Source organism: Desmodus rotundus, chromosome 5 (genome assembly GCF_022682495.2).
Source record: "Desmodus rotundus isolate HL8 chromosome 5, HLdesRot8A.1, whole genome shotgun sequence".
NCBI lineage: Eukaryota > Metazoa > Chordata > Mammalia > Chiroptera > Phyllostomidae > Desmodus > Desmodus rotundus.
In genome coordinates, this window is record NC_071391.1 from 155,862,018 (window position 1) to 155,878,345 (window position 16,328).

Consider the following 16,328-nt stretch of genomic DNA (forward strand, 5'->3'; position numbering starts at 1 on the left):
ACAATTTCATACTCAAGCACACCATTTGACATTTTAGGTGAGATGTTCAAATTAAAACTATAAATTATTACACCCGTCATATTACTCTACCAACCACACTCAAGCAGACCTTACTGCTGCCAGACCCTGTAGACGGCACGTAGTAAGGCCTCGGAGAATAAGTTTTCTCTGTCCTTCCCTCAGAATTTTGGTGTCCAGAGCCCACAAGCACTGGTTTCATGCTGTGTAGGTGACACGGGCTCACTCCCTGTAGAAGTCCCCTTCACTGCCCACATTAGCTGCTTTGTTCTTGGGACAGCCAGTGTAAATCCTAAAATGTGTCCAGTCGCCCTACTGATCGTTAGTGGCAGTCACCCTGTGTCCTGTGGAACAGGCATTGCCTTTCAGGTGCGGTTCTTGTAATTTATATCTCCAAGTGTCAGTTGAATATAATAAAGTATGAAAAGTACACCAAGTTTAAGTAGAAGTAAATAGACTGATGTGTTTCTGGGTCAGTGTGCATTCCTGTAACCCCCATTGTCTCATTTTAACATGATTTCCACTTCTTTTAGTGAACTCTTCAATAGCACCTCGACGTCTTGTTCTACTTTCTTGAGTATATAAAAACATTACATTCCAACCTGCTCTTATCTGAGGTGCTGTGGAATTCTTTTCATCCTTTTTATCAACGGTGTCCCAGGCTTTGCAACTTTTGTTTCTTGAAAGGAAAACTTGATTACAGAAATACAACAAATGCTCTCTAGCCACCAAGTGCTTGTGTGGCAGTAGTGAGACATCGTGAACCACTCAGCGACAGGAAAGAGGGCGCCTGATGGTGCATTAGTCACTTTAGTAAAGGAGAGGGGGGGGAAATGAAGTGAAACTGGCATTGAATGAGTGTCTACTCTGGGCCAAGGTGTGTGCCAGGTGACAGATAGTGGGGTAGCCTTTAATCTCCCGAGTATTTATATACAAAGCAACACTTAATACTCTCTTGAGTCTCCAGCATTTCTCTTACCACTTCTACACACCTTTGCAGTGGTGGCTTCTCCAGAGCTATTTTTGTAGGTATTACTTTGTCCTAGCCCCTATCTCTCTCTCTCTCTCCCTCTCTGCCCCCCTCCATAATTCTTCCCTTTACACTCACGAACATCCTGCCTTGCTTTCTTGTCTTCTTCTCATCCTCTGTCCTCTTCACTGAACCGTGCGTCTCGGACTGATGAAAGTGCATCTGCAATCGGTTCCTGAGATTGTCTCAGGTGGTTGGCCATCTCGTCACTTTTCTCATTCAGTCATTTCCCCCCGGGCGCAGAGAGACTCAGCGTGTCCAAAAGTGACAGCTCTCGTGCGGAAGGGGGCATATGCTGCTTTACAAAGTTGGCCACCAGCATTAGCGGAGTCATTTTCCACCCCTCTAGCTGTCTGATTTCTCCACTTGATTCCAGCTTTCTCTTCATTTTTTACACAGTTGCAAGCATTCTTTATCATTCTGAACCAATATCTACATTAAACTTTTCTATTATGTTAATTACCATAATTCTTTAACATCCTGTTCAAAGCAATTTAAAACAATGAAATAACATCTTGTTTGAAGAGAATTGTTAATGTTTCTCGGGAGCTTTTCCATTTGATTTTCACACTGCACTGTGATCCATACAAAGCGGCCATTAATATTTTCATGTTTCTGGATATTGAGGAAAAAGATAGTATTTTATATTTTTTCTCTCCTCCACTGTAATATAAACTTCAGAGGAAACGAGACCACTGATGCATGGTTCACTTTTTCATTCTGGGCTTTTATCTCATACCTTATCCCATACCGAACTCCGATAAATCAATAGTGAGTCATCAATTTTAACTTGGAGCTCCAGTTCAAAACGATGTCAGGCTTGGTAGTGGCTCTGCTGATGCTGCTGATCTTTGAGGATTTCATTTCCATTCCTCTTAGTCTGAGTCTATCCCTCATGACCCATGGACCTTCTTTTAGTGTGTGTGTGTGTGTGTGTGTGTGTGTGTGTTGTTGTTGTTGTAGCTGTCTCTTCTCAGTGGCACTCCTGATTAGAGTTTCTGACATTTCACCTGTCTTGGAGCTTGGGACCCCTGGACATTCTATCTCTTAAATATCTGGATTTTCTTCAACACATCTGCACGAGGCTGGGGAAATCAGTAGTCTGTGGTCTGGATATGGTCCATGGGGCTGAGCCCTGTTTCACCTTATGCTCAGTAGTCCTGGCTCCTGGCGTCGGAGACTTCTGAGTTGGCCCTGCACCCTCACCACTCCCTAGGGTCCCGATTTATTCCTTTTCTTCCTGGTTCTCCTGCTGCATCTCTGCTCCTATTCTTTCAGACGAGGTGGGTCCTAATTCTCCAGGGTTGTCAATTCTTTCCTTATATTTAATCCATATAAAAACAGTAATGGAAACAATGGCCCCAAGAAATAATAATTCTTGTTGCATTTATTGCCTTTTCAGATTATAAGGTGACTATGCAAATAAATTGTTCTAAATCAGTTCTTTTCTAAAGAGGGCTTTCAAAAATGGATCATTTTTCTTTCTTTCTTTCTCCTCTTAGCCACTCACTTGGGATTAGTTAAGGTAATTGCCCACAAATTAAGACTGTCCATATGTTTCATTCCAGAATTTCCAATGTCTGCCTTTTTCTGACACCTAAGAAACAAACCAGCAGTTTGAAGAGCCCTCATATCATGTGCCATTCAGCTAACAGTCCTGTCAGCAAATAGGCTAACGGCCTTTGGCTTCAGGCTAAAACTTGGGCTTCCCACCCCCGCAGACTTTGCAGAGCATTCCACCCAATGCCCGTTCAACCCTGATTTCAGTGTAACGGTGGCTGGACATTCAGTGAGACCAAACTGTTTGAAAGGTGATCTTTTTGAAAGAACAAAATACCTTTGCTGACTTTTTAGAGCTGGAAGTTCTCCTGCCCCTCCTGCTACACATACACACTCTGGGCTCCTGGACGTGGTGGTCAGTTTTATTAGACTTGTGGTCTCATGGACTTGGCGACCCAATTCAGGGAAAGGCTTGCTATTGAGAAAACTAGAAACACAAGGATGTTAAGGGTGTGTGCTTTCCTAAGAAAGTATTAGGTAGAGAAGAAGAAAATTGTGAAACCCAGATTTAGTCAAATTGGAGGTCAGCTCTAGGTTTGGGGTCTTTGATTAGTCCATTCTCATGCTGATTAGCTGGCCCCTGGGTGTAACTGATCTTTGGATTTCGGTAATTTCAGTGTGAATCTTGCTTCTTTGGGCACCTGGCTGTGTAAACTTGCTTATTTTAAAAAAATTTTCCAGAATCTTTGGTTTCCTTTCCATGAAACAGAGATAGGAATATCTCCCTCATAGTCCTGGCCTGGGGATTAATTGGAACAATGTATTGGGACAATTAATTGCAACACAATGCTTGCAGAGAGTAAAACTCAGTAAAATAGTCATCTTTTTGTTCTTGTTAATACTACTCTGATTTCCCATTTATTTATCCCCTTATTTATTCAACAAATGTTGTGCCCAGGTACCTTATGAGATGCTCTGAATATAGATACAAATAATACACAGTCTGCGCCTTGGCGAGCTCATGCTTAGACAAGGACCATCGGTAACAAAATCCTACAACTCCAGTACAATAAGTCACAAGCCACCATGGAGGGGGAAGTAGAAACTGTGAGCATCATGGCCCCATCATGTGGTGCTTGCTGTGGGCTGGAAGGTTTCCCTCCCACTTAGCACCCTGCCTGGGGCAGGGGTGGTGGTATTTCCCTGAGCTGGGTCTGCCCAAGGCACAGTGGAGCCACAGCAGCGGGGGTGACAATGAGCCTCCACACAATTCCTGGTGGGCACAAGGCTAGGTCTGCATTTCAAGACCCAGATTTTCTCAGTGTCCTACTTCTTAACTGGTTATGAAGAAGCAACAGCCCCCTGTTTAACCAACACTCTGGCATCTATCTCAGGGTCAGGTAGGAACTGAAAACCGGAAGAGTCTTACAAGAATATGAGTAGAGTTTTTAAAAATTTCTACAGTCATATTTGAGCATAACCATACCCTCTTAAGAAACTGGGGCTCAGAGGGGAAAGTCATTTGCTTTAGATGAGACACTAGTTTGGGGCAGAGCTGAGACCAGGACCTGGGCCTCCTGACTTCGACACATGGCTCGTTGTGCGACAGAGCAGCATTTTAGGTAAGGGGTCAAGAAAGTCACTGTCCTAACAACTTAGCAGCACAACACCTAACTATTAGCAAGCGCCTTTTTGCATCAGGTTCTGTTCAAAGATTTTGGATATTATTTGAATCTTACAACAATACCAGACCCTAAATCCTTTTATTCCTATTTTGTAAATAGAGTAATAGAGATATGAAGTAGCTTTCCAATATCACATACAAATAACTAGCAAGGGAAGACTTTGAGCAGCCCATCTGTCTCTCTGAATGCATGTTCTGACTGTCCTCCCTTGATATAGTTATCTGAGTGACCACCCCACGCCCACACCTGTACCAGGCACCCCACGGTTGGGATCATAGGGTCCAGTCATCACCTTCAAAGTGGGACGGAGTTACCAGCAAAGTCAGAGCACATGCTGACTTTGACATCCCTCTAGACATCCATGGGACTGTAAGTAAAGAAAGCTCCACTGGGAAGTACAGGGTCCTGCCTTTCTCAAATACAGAGCATCCTGGTACCTGTACCTTGCCTCCACCTAGTTTTCTTTCTGATGCCCACCTTCCTCCTCTGGAAAACTCTGATTTATCCTTTAAGAACAAAATGAAATCTTGCCCAGTCGTTGTTGCTTTCCCTATGTTCAGTGGGAAAATTACTTACCATTGTCTCTGTGTTCTCACTGTATTCTTTTATGTATAAATCTTAAGGCATTTATTGTGTTGTATTATAATGATGCATTTTCAGTTCCTCCTTTTATCCCTAGCAGAAACTGTAGGTCATCATTATCATATCTCCAATACCCAGCCTAGAGTTTGAATGATAATAGAGAGGTAGTGAATGCTTGGATTCCGTGTATTTGTTCTACTTTCTCATTATTTGTCAGTATTCTCATCATGCCTCATTGTCTGTCTCCTGGGTCCTGACTGTAGATACCTTGATATGAGGGTCACTGTGTGTTCCTTCTTGTTCTTCCTTGCTAAAGTGCTACGAGCAATGCTGGGACCGTGGCCTACGTATGCTTTGTCCATTAAAGGTGGGTGGAATTGATGTGTATCTTTCCCAGTTTCACTTCTCCATTTTGGGGTCTTTAGAAATTGGTAGGATTAGCCTGCCCCCTCTTGGTTCACTGCTTATAACAAGGACCCCAATGGGAACCCATAATACAGAGAGGATTCTGGGTACATGCCTTGAGGCCATGAGTTTGTGCTTATTTGCATATCCTTGGGTAGTACTGTGTCCTTAGAGATGTCCTGGCACCTCCTCTGGCTGGATAGTCTCTGGGTAGCTATTCATGAGACATCCAAAGTTTGGTAGGGATACAATATTTATTCATTCCACTCCATAAAAATGGTTCATTGAGAACCTACTAAGTGCCTGGGAGTCTTCTAGATGCTTGTAACACATTAGTGAACAAAAGCACTAAGAAGTTCTCATCGACATAGGGTTTACGTTCCAGTGAGGGGACCCACAATAATTAATGCGTGGGATATATAAATATATTTTAATAGATCTTAGAAAAGTAACAGGGTGAAGAGTTCAGGAAGAGTTAGCACAGAGAGGCAAAAACAGTTTCAAGCCTGATGGTTAGGATAGGTCTCTTTGTGAAGGTAACATTTGAGCAAAGACTTAAAAGAGGTGAGGAATTTAGTCATGTAAATTTCTGGGAAAGAACATTCTAGGAGAGGAAATAGTGAATGAAAAGCCTCTAAAATACACATAGGTGTATATTTGTGTATATATACACACACATATACATATACACTAATGCACATATTGTCTTGTAATGGTACAACAAACTTCCATAATTGTGTGCCTGCTTCACCTCTCCCTCTGAGATTTCTCCAACACTTTGAAATATGAGTTAAATTAACAGATTTGAAATGGCAGAGCCTGTCAGGATTGATAATAAAACCCCACAGAATGGACAATATAGCCTGTGGCAGGAATGAAGTTTAGTCCACAAGATGGTTACAGACTTAAGCACGTCAGAACTCAGAAATTGTCACAGTTATTAACACGTTCTAGCCTCGGGGAAAAAGGTCTCCATGTGGAGAGCTGTTCAGGCCTGCTTCCCTCCGTCTGCTCTGGACAAAAGGCCTTTGGACCTTAGATGTATAAGGGACCAGCCTCTGCTGGGGGGTCCTTGAGGCTGATTTATTCTTTTCCGCATCCCATCCGAGAGACTAATCTCAGTCAAAGGAATGAGTTTCACAGTGAGAGGCAGTCCTGCCAGGGTTTCCCGAGAGCATTCAATCACCCCTTACCATACATTTTTGTATTCATGTCTACTCTGCTTGCCAAGTTCCTGAGTCCTTGCCTGGGGTGTGTGTGTGGGGAAGGTAGAGGGGAGAGGAGTGGGGATAAAGCAATGAACAGGTATAAGTCTCAGTCCACAGTAAGTTGAAAGATATTAGGGAAATAAAAAGTAGTAACATAAAAACAGTCAACAACTGAGTATCCAATGAGTATTTCTATGAGTTAATAGCATAAGAGCTTAGAAAAGAGAAAAATCCCTATGGACTTGAGATATTAAGGAAGGCTTCCTGGAGGAGGTGAGGACCTGAATATGCCATGTGAAAGGTATGAGGCTGGTGAAAGAAGGCCTTTCAGGCAATTTAACATGGCTAGCCAGGGGAGGAACCTGGGTGAGAGGGACTGAAAAGGGCAGAAGATATAAGATAATTATAGTTCTTATTCCATTCTACTTCTGCCACGCTATTGATGATTTTAATCATAACATTATCCATAAAAACAGGCATAGTCTGCTGGACAGGGCATAGGATATGTATTCAGATGACCTGGTTCCCAGCGCCATTGCATCAAGACCAGTAATGCTCAATCGTGAACTGGGATTTGGTTTCTCTGCCCTTAAAACTACCGTTACTCACGGAACTTTGAGAATCAGTTGAAGTAATTGTCATGGAGTCTTTGTAAACTATGAAATAATACTTTATTTCACGCCCCCATCTCCTCACTGGCATCATCTTGATTATGCCACATGAGTGATTGGCTTCCAGAAGCTTCTCACTTAAACTTGGGGTAGCTACTAACATGATGAAGCAAATAAACCAAAAAATAAATAAATAAATTTTAAAAATGTATGCAGAGTCATCTATCAAGCTCAAATGACAGCAGATTGAATTGATAACAGCTCATTATTTGCACAGCACGGGAGGGCTTTTTCTTATGATGTAGTTTCTAGGCAGTTTTTCTGTTCCCCACCATGAGATCTCAACCCACTCTCGTGGCTTTGCTGGGAACACTGCTCGTAGGAAAGTGGGTATCTGTGGCCACCTCTGCATGTCCTGTGAAAAGCAGGGTATTCTTAGTGTATATAATTATCTAAATGGAGACATTTTTGAGAATTATATGGAGTTCTATAATCAGGATTGGTCTGGGAAAATGGGTACTTTGTTGTGCTGAGTATAGTTCCTGGGTGCAATAATCTCAGTGGCACTGAGATGCACCCCCAAATTACAGGAGACTGTGGTTACAGAATTGTCGCCATGGGTCATACTTAACAGTGTTCTGTCTTTGACAAGCCCAGAGGCAGGGAAGACACATGATACATTCCAAAGCTAGGGCTGTAATCAAATATATCTTTACTTGTTCTTTACAACCAGGTAAAGATACAAGGATTTCTAAGATAATCCTCTGGGTGACTTACATCAACTTCTTACATTTGGATGCTGATTCCTGTATGTACTTTGTGGTGCATAAAAATTCTCTCATTCTATGGAAGCAGCCAAAATGTCCATCAGTAGATGAGTGGATAAAACAACTATGGGACATTTACACAATGGAGTACTACTCGGTCATAAAAAAGAACATTTTTCCTTTTGTGACAGTATGGATAGACCTGGAGAACATTATGCTAAATGAAATAAGCCAGTCAGAGAAGGACAAATACCATATGATTTCACTCACAAGTGGAATCTAATGAGCAAACTGAAGTAACAAGTGAAACAGAGACAGGCTCATAGAGAGCAGGATGACAGCTAAGGGGTGAGGGTTGGGTAGGGGTGGAGGGATTTAGCGAAGAAGAAAAAGGATTCACAGACACGGACAACAGTGTGGTAACTGTGGCAGTGAGAGGGTGTAAGGAGACTAAATGGTAATGGAAAACACACAATACATTTTTTTAAATAAAAATAAAGTGGGTGAGTAAGCTACAAAACTCTAAAAAAAAAATAACCCTCTGCTTCACTGTCATCCAAACTGCCTTTGAATCTGGTGAATTATCACATTCACACGTACCTGTCTGTCCTCTTCATGGAATCGTGTGCGAAGTAAGGAAAGAAGGTAGATTTGTTTCCCTTGTAAAAGTGGAGAGTCGGCTTTCAAGTTCACACAGGGGTTCAGGTTCTGTCAGCAGTCCTGACTTTCAAAAGCCACCCTCTTTCCTTGAAGACTTCTTAGTCTGGAGCAATAGCTGGATTTTTTTTCATAGACTCATTACACATTGAGTATGTTTTTCCTTTGATATCTATTTTTAAATGATGAATTCTCATAGATAATTAACTCCTAAAAGGCAAAGAACATCTGTACGTCAGCTCGTACTACCTCACTCTGCCTACTGCAGTGTCCTGTATTGTTTAATGAACGTGCCTTGATAAGCACCGTTGCTGAGCTTCTTTTAGTCCCACTGCTATGCTACTGCTCCAAGCTTTGAAGTCTCTTTGGAGAGAAGGCTCTAGTAGCTGAAAACTGTCAACACCCTTGCTCTGAGCAGATAGGGAAAGTAGCCAAACACTGACCCTATCACGGAATCCATAATTAACTAAAACTCGAAACGGTAGATGGATGTATAGATCTTTCCATTACAATGCAAAAAGAAAGGGGAGAAAATGCAGACAATTGTAACTGAAGAAAAATAAATAAATAAAAAGAAAGGTGTGAGATGGAATCTCTGTGTGGTTTTAGTTTGCATTTCTCTGATGACAGGTGACATTGAGCATCTTTTCATATGCCATTGGCCATCCGTATATCCTCTTTGGGGAAGTGTGTATTCAGATCCTTCGCCCTTTTTTAATTGGATTGTTTTTTTTTATAATATATATTCTAAATGTATTTATTGTAATTTTAATGGGATTAAGGAGAGAGAGAAGATGCACACAATGGTAAAATAAAAGTGATTAATTAGACTTTATAATCTTGACTATATTCCTCAGTGTTGACGTAAGGATTAGCAAGTTAAGGCATTTAACACGATCTTGTCACAAAATACTGTATATTATCATCATCCTTACTACTGGTCTAGATCTCCTCTTATGTATTCATTGTACCTCTGATCCGACTCTGCAGGTGGTACTTTTATTGGATTATAATGCTTAGTTCTAAATCCTGGTTTACTCTTGGAATTTGCCTTTCGGTTATCCCAGACTCCTTGAACCCACACCTGGAACCAGTACCCTAGTTCCTGCTGCCTCGGGAGGATGTACCTGTTCCAAAGAAGCCAACAATCAAATATGAGCACACACAAATGCAAATAAACAGCAATGATACCCACAGTCAAAACCCTACAAAAAGCATATATAAGTTCCAGTGAAAATTGAGGAGGTAGAAATTCACCATATGGAAAATTTATCCCATAAGAGGTAGCATCTTGAATTGCAGGAAAGTGCCTTCCCCCAAGATTATTTTTTGTCTTTCATCCAACAGGCTATTTTTTTCCTAAATCTTTTCATTTCTTTTGCTGACATACTACCTTTCACTGTCTCCTTCTCTTCATAACCACTGTCCTTATCCCAAGGCTGACCTTTGTCACAGACCCAGAGTGTGACACTATTCTCCAAGTGGGCGTGCTTGTAATTATTACTCCCCAATCTCACATACCCTACACATCACTCTCAGGTTAAACAACCTTCGGCACTGTTTTGATTATGACACCCTATGATCAGAGAGGTAGAATTTCTCCTGATACTATAGCCATGAAAGAGAATTCTGGTGTATTTCTAATACCTTCCCAACTTGAATTCTTCTATTTACTGCTAAATATCTGTTTCTGTATTTATTTACTAAGTCACTCAGTAGTCAGCAAACATATATTTAACAGTTAGCTTCTACTTATAGAACAAGCATTGTAAATGGGACCAAGGCTGCTGAGTTGTTATATAACTCCCTTCCCCTTTCCTCTCTCTCTTTTTTGTCTGTCTCTTTATCTGTGTGCTTCCTTCTCTCTCTCTCTCTCTCTCTGTTTGGTGAATGTGCTTTCTCTTCTGGCTGGCACAAAGCAGTAAGCAGGTGGGTGTGTGAAATATGATGAGCAAAAAGATTCATTCCTTTATTTTCTCTTAACTGCTCCAGCCTTTATAAAATTCAGTCCTATAGGTTATTGATTTCTGCAAAAAGAAGAAAAATGAGCGGGAGTGGAGAATTATGATGTTATGTCCTAAATGAATTTTTCACAGAAAAAGAAGAAGGAAAAACAACAAAAACAACAATTCTCTGTCTCGAGCAGTTGGTCAGAAATGAGGTCCGGGGGTGGAACAGGAAAGACAGCAGTGCATCTGTCCCCAGGGGTGAGCAAGCATTGATCTCCTGGCAATTGCCCTGACTACCTCTGAAGCTGAGAATTAGGTTCAATATGTTAGTGCTAACATTTAAGTCCTTTCAAATCCCCAGGGGCAGAATCTGCCTTCTCTTCTTCTACCTCATTTATGGTCAGGGGAAAACTGACTTAACCCTTTAGCTTCTAGCTTTGATCTTTATTTATACAAAAACCTAGACCTCTGGAATTCATGAAAGCTTTGGTGAGCTGTTTTGACTATCATTTCCCAAGTAAAGTGTCAAAAATGAATTTAAATAAAGCCAAGTCTCCACCTCTATAACACACGTGTCAAACACAAGGCCGACAGGCCGAATCTGACTCTCCATCTTGTTTTATCTGGCCCGGCACCTTGTTTCTACCTGGCGGCAGCACTGAGCTCTCACTTAACTGTTAAGGAGTAGTTACATTTATACAGTCCTAAATTACATTCGGCCCTTTGAAGGCAACCATGAGGCTGATGTGGCCCCAGGTGAAAATGAGTTGGACACCCCTGCTCTATAATAGTTTACATGCCAGCTGACATAGCAATAAGGGACCCATTCTTTTTGCTTATCCTCTATGGAGATTCCCCATCTCTGTAGGATGGTATTGCTAAGACTAGACATGAATCAGAATCACCTAGAGACCTTTTAAAAATGTGCATTTACAGATGCACCTTGAGACCTACAATCAGAATCTCCAGGGGTGGGCCCTGGGAATCTTCATTTAAACAAACAACAATAACTTTCCTTATAGTTTACACTTGCTACTAGATACAGAACTAGATATAAAAAAAGGATAAAGGAAAGGCAGTGAGGGCGGGACACCAAACTGCTACAGATCAAAAATTTAAGACTGTTTTGCCAAATTCCATAAGTATGGCCCCAAAGAAAGAGCATAATAAGAGAAAATATGCAATTGCAGACTGCTAGCAGCTTAAAGATTTTCCTCAAATGCATATCTAACAATCTATTGATCAGTGTTGTAATATCTAAGGTCAGGGAAGGGGTAAGAAGGAGATGGGAAGGAGTCCTGTGGAAACCACTCAGTCTCTTTCAGTGCTAGGAGAGGGCAGCTGAAGGAGCAAGCATACCCACCTGCTCTTTCTAGCATCTAAAATATAACCTGTTTGCTTAGAAGAAAACCTAGTGAGGCAGTGAGCTGGGCGTTGAGATTCTGTAAGCTACCGGCTTTGATTTGAACCACACCAGGCTATGACTATAGAAACCGGGGTAGCATGTGCCCATGAGGCAAAACATAAATTAATTTTGGCCTGAGGGTGTTTGAAACAACAAGGTCATGTAAAGGCTGATACTTCCCTTCAGAGTTCTGCACAGGATGCTCCAGCAATAGCCAGGGGCCTTCAAGAAAGAATAATTTCAAAAGGAATAATTGGAAATAAACCAAGAAGAAACTTATGAATAAAAACAGTAAGCCATATTTTGGCCAAGTTAGAATTCCAAGGAAAAACGGAGAACTACAAGCCATTGATACAGGAGGGTGAGACCATCAGACTATACTGAACAAAGGGGAGTAGAAGGAGAATTCATTTATTTATTCTTAAATGTATCCACATGCTATTAATTGAGTGTAAACTGTACTAGTCACTGTTCAAGGATTTGAGGATACAATGCTTCATAAGAGAGACAAAAGCACAGCTCTTAACAGAGCCTATATTCTAGTAACAAACTATGGAAATGATCCCTGAAAGTATAGTCTTCAGAGCCTATATTCTAATAGAGGAAAGAAACAACACAGAAAATAAATGAGCAAGAAAAATTTGGGGGGAGTCACAATAACCTGGTTTCAAATCTCAGCTGTGCCACTTACCATCTGGTATTGTCCTTAACCTTGTTGAGACTATTTCCTTCTGTGCAAAATTCATACAGGGACGCCAGCCTTGAAAGGTTACGATGAGGATAAGGGGAGATTTGTGTTGCTGAATAGTATCTGGAATATAATAAGCACTTCCTGTATGTGTATGGAATGAAAAATTGGCAACATCAAGAAGCCAGTTAAAAGGGAGGGAATGGAATTCAAAGCACAATGGAAAAATATACGTACTTTTAAAGAAGATCATTGACATGCACACATGTTTACATGTGCATCTCTATTTAATCTGCACATATAGTGAGCAAGGAAGACTGAGCAGAGAGAGAAGATAACATGATGGATGATACAGGTGAGTTGAGTTGGTGGGTTTTGAGTTGAGAAGATGAGGGAGTCTTATCTAGTGGTTTCCATTTCCTCTGCAACGTAAGTGAGGAAGGAAGATCTAAGGAGTGAGGCAGGCAACGTCCTTGGGAAGCATGGTGGTCGTGTACAGCAATTTTACATGGAATGGCATAGTGAGCTGAGCAAAGTGGCTCTCACTTCTGTGGTCTCAGAGTTCTGGTTTTATTGTCACATGGGAACAGTTCTATTTTGCAAAGATATTGTGATAAGAGTTGTTGGAGATGTATCTGAACAAGGAAGTTATTAATATGCACTGAGAAATAAGATGGTCACAGAGCAGAGAAGTCAGAATCCCTGTGGGTATGACTGGTTTCTTGTGGTAGGAGGGCCTACATGGGAAGCCAGATTGTAATCACGGAACCATCATGCAGTGTGTTACAAAATCCCACAACAGAGTCTCTGGCTAAAGCAGCTTGAAACCCACTTTTTGCAGTTCTGGGGAAGGTTTTCCCCGTGGGACTTGACCATTTTCTCCAGGACTCCCCTAGATTGATGGGAACGCACTGGTCCCTCTGACTATCCTTCTGCTGACCTGTCACGGGACCAGCGCTCCTTCTGGCCCACGGAGTCTTTCCTAGATACATTAGTGCATTCAATTACTCTTCTAATACGATTAGCTTAGAAACATTTTAAAGTGAATTTGTATATCTCCATTTTATTATCTACTGATTTATTATTTAACTTGTGACCAAGTACTAGAGAGTTTTACTATTTTTCCAAAGTTCTGGTGTGAGAGAGCCCCACTACTCTTGAGCCTTAGGGAGAAGACAGATTTTAAGGCACTCCTCCAGGGAGAATGTCTCAGCTGCATAATTAGTAATTAGAAAAACGAAGTGGGAATAAAATCTTCCAGCAATTCTGTGATATTCTCGTGTGTTTGGAAATGCGAAGGTTGTGAAGTAAGCTAGGCTAATGTCCATAGCGACTATTTGTTCAGAAGACTCTCTTTTGCTACTGCTTCTGTGGTTAGGATTTAGTCTGTGCTTAAAAAGAGCCTCCTCCCCTAGTACTGCACTGTGGTGTGCTTTACAACTTGCTCTCTAGTAATAATTCTAAGGTTTTCCTCATAACATGAGTAAGGACTTTTTCCATTCAGGCTGTACAGGGTTTTTTGCTGCCCAGAGGCACCAGTTTCTGAGTCAGTGGTATTTCCCTTATGTCTAAACCTTCATTCTTTCCTCAATTTTCAAGTTGCATGTAATGAATAATCCAAGTGGTTATCACCTGCGATGCACAAGAATGTGGTTGGGGATAATCAGTGCTAAGCATGTCAATGGAGAGATGAACTCACCGTATGGAAGTCTATGTGGGTTTCAGTAGTTGTTCAATCGCTTTGACCCCCTTCTCCCAAGGAGAGAACAGAATCAGAGGTGCCTCTCTCGCAGCTTCAGGAAGCCTTCTATTGATCCTGGCTATGAGAGCCATGCTTCAATTTAAGAAGAATTACCTTAAAATTAAGGGGAAAATATTTTTTATTTGAAAATGTATGTATGTCACAGAGGTTGGCTAATAATTATGTGTATAATTAAAAGAGAAGCTCTGACTCAACTGGTTTCATCCCAAACACCAGCTCTTAATAACATATGCTGTTTGCATAATGATAGCTCACATCGCGGGATTTCCATATGAAATAACACCCAGGACTCTTATTTCCTCCCTCCCTCCCTCCCTTCCTCCCTTCCTCCCTTCCTTCCTTCCTTCCTTCCTCTTTCTCTCTCTTTTACTTTTTTTTCTTCCTTCTCTCTCTCCCTCTCTCCTTCGCTCCCTCCTTCCTTTCTTCCTTTCTTCCTTTCTTTCTTTTTCTCCCAAAACTTTACACACAAGCCCTGCCTTTCACTCTCCTTTCTCTATGAGGTTCATCCCTTTGTATCCACCAGGGTTCAGTGGCTACATTGAGTGTAAAGAAGCCCTGTTCATGCTGTAAGATGTTGAACTCCTCCAAATTATTACTAGAAAGTTGTTAGTTAAGCAAAACTAAACCTCTTCCAGATATATTGCATTGAGGGGGAAAACCATTTTGGTAGAGTTTCAGCAATGCTTCAACTGGGGAAAAACTGAATTTGTATATTTATAGAATTTTAGGGTCTGAGTTCAATTGGTTAGGACAGATCTTTAAAGGTGGGGAAAATGATTGGAATTGGGTATAATTTGTCATTTAATTGGTTCACATGGCAGACACAGTAGAGTGAAGGTCTTGAAGTGAGTCTTGATAAGTAAACTGGTTAAACTTTCCTTAAGCGAGCTTTTAAAATAAGTAAGCTTTTTCCTAGGCGTCTCCTACACATTGATTTGGGAGAAGTTCCTGAACTAAGCTGTAAAGTTATTTATTAGCTTATAGTGTATTTTCTCTGGGCAAAGCTTTCTTGGAACCATCAACTGAATTGTTCTGAGATCAGGGACCTAGAGTCTTACCTAAGCCATATTGACACACCGTTTCCATTCTCGATCTGGTGAAGTAGCTGAGAAGACAAGGCTACAATCGAGGGAGATCTGAGAGTTGATTGTAACTCACCACTTCAAAAGGAAACAAGGTCTTCCACAAAGGTCGCTGATGCAGATTTAGCGAGGTCTTAGAAAATGGATAGGATGTGTCCAGTGGGGCCAGTGGAGTATTTCAGCAGAGGTTAATAATATCAGGAAAAATATGAAGGTGGAAGTCATGTTTATACATTCATATGATTTATCTGTATAAAACAGTTTAAATTTGGAGAGCTCAGTTCAATAAGGTCAAGTCATGATAAGTCACTATGAAGGGCCCAGAGTTCTAGGTGGTTGGTGTGAATTGATAAGATTAGCATGAAGGAATTGAGAGTCTGTGCCTTATAGTCCTTCTGGTCATTTGAGATCTGGATGGATACTTAAGAAGAGGAAGGCCAATCTGCTGGCCGTTAGGAGAGATTTTAGTATCCTCAGGAGACCAGTAAATCCAGTGAGTAATAGACAATATAGTACCCCACCTCTCTCAAACATGCATGTTTTTGTAATCTGACAAAATTCAGATACTATAAAAATCATCATTTTAACCATTTTAAGATGTATAATTCAGTGACATTTATTATATTTAAAATGCTGTAATACTACCACCCATATCTAGTTTCAAAATATTTCATCACCTCAAGAGAAAATTCCATTCCCTGGTCTTCCCTCCCCTCAGCTTCTGGAAACCACTACTCTGCTTTCTGTCTCTATAGAGTTGCCGACTCCAAATATCTCCTATAAATCATACTAGATAATATGAGATACTTTGTGTCTGGCCCTTTTCACTCATCCATGAAGTTTTCAAGTTTAACCCACACAGTTTTATGCGTCCGTAACTACATTCTCTTTTAGAGCTGATACAATTCCATTGTGTGGATGCACCACATTTTGTTTATCTATTTACCCGTTGATGGACTTTTGGGTTTTTTTCCATCTT

At 41.1% G+C, this 16,328-nt stretch overlaps 1 pseudogene; it reads right to left on the reverse strand.

Moving 5' to 3' along the window:
* Window positions 1-12,284: 12,284 nt before the first annotated feature.
* Window positions 12,285-12,398, reverse strand: LOC112298202 (small nucleolar RNA U3; annotated as a pseudogene).
* Window positions 12,399-16,328: the final 3,930 nt, after the last annotated feature.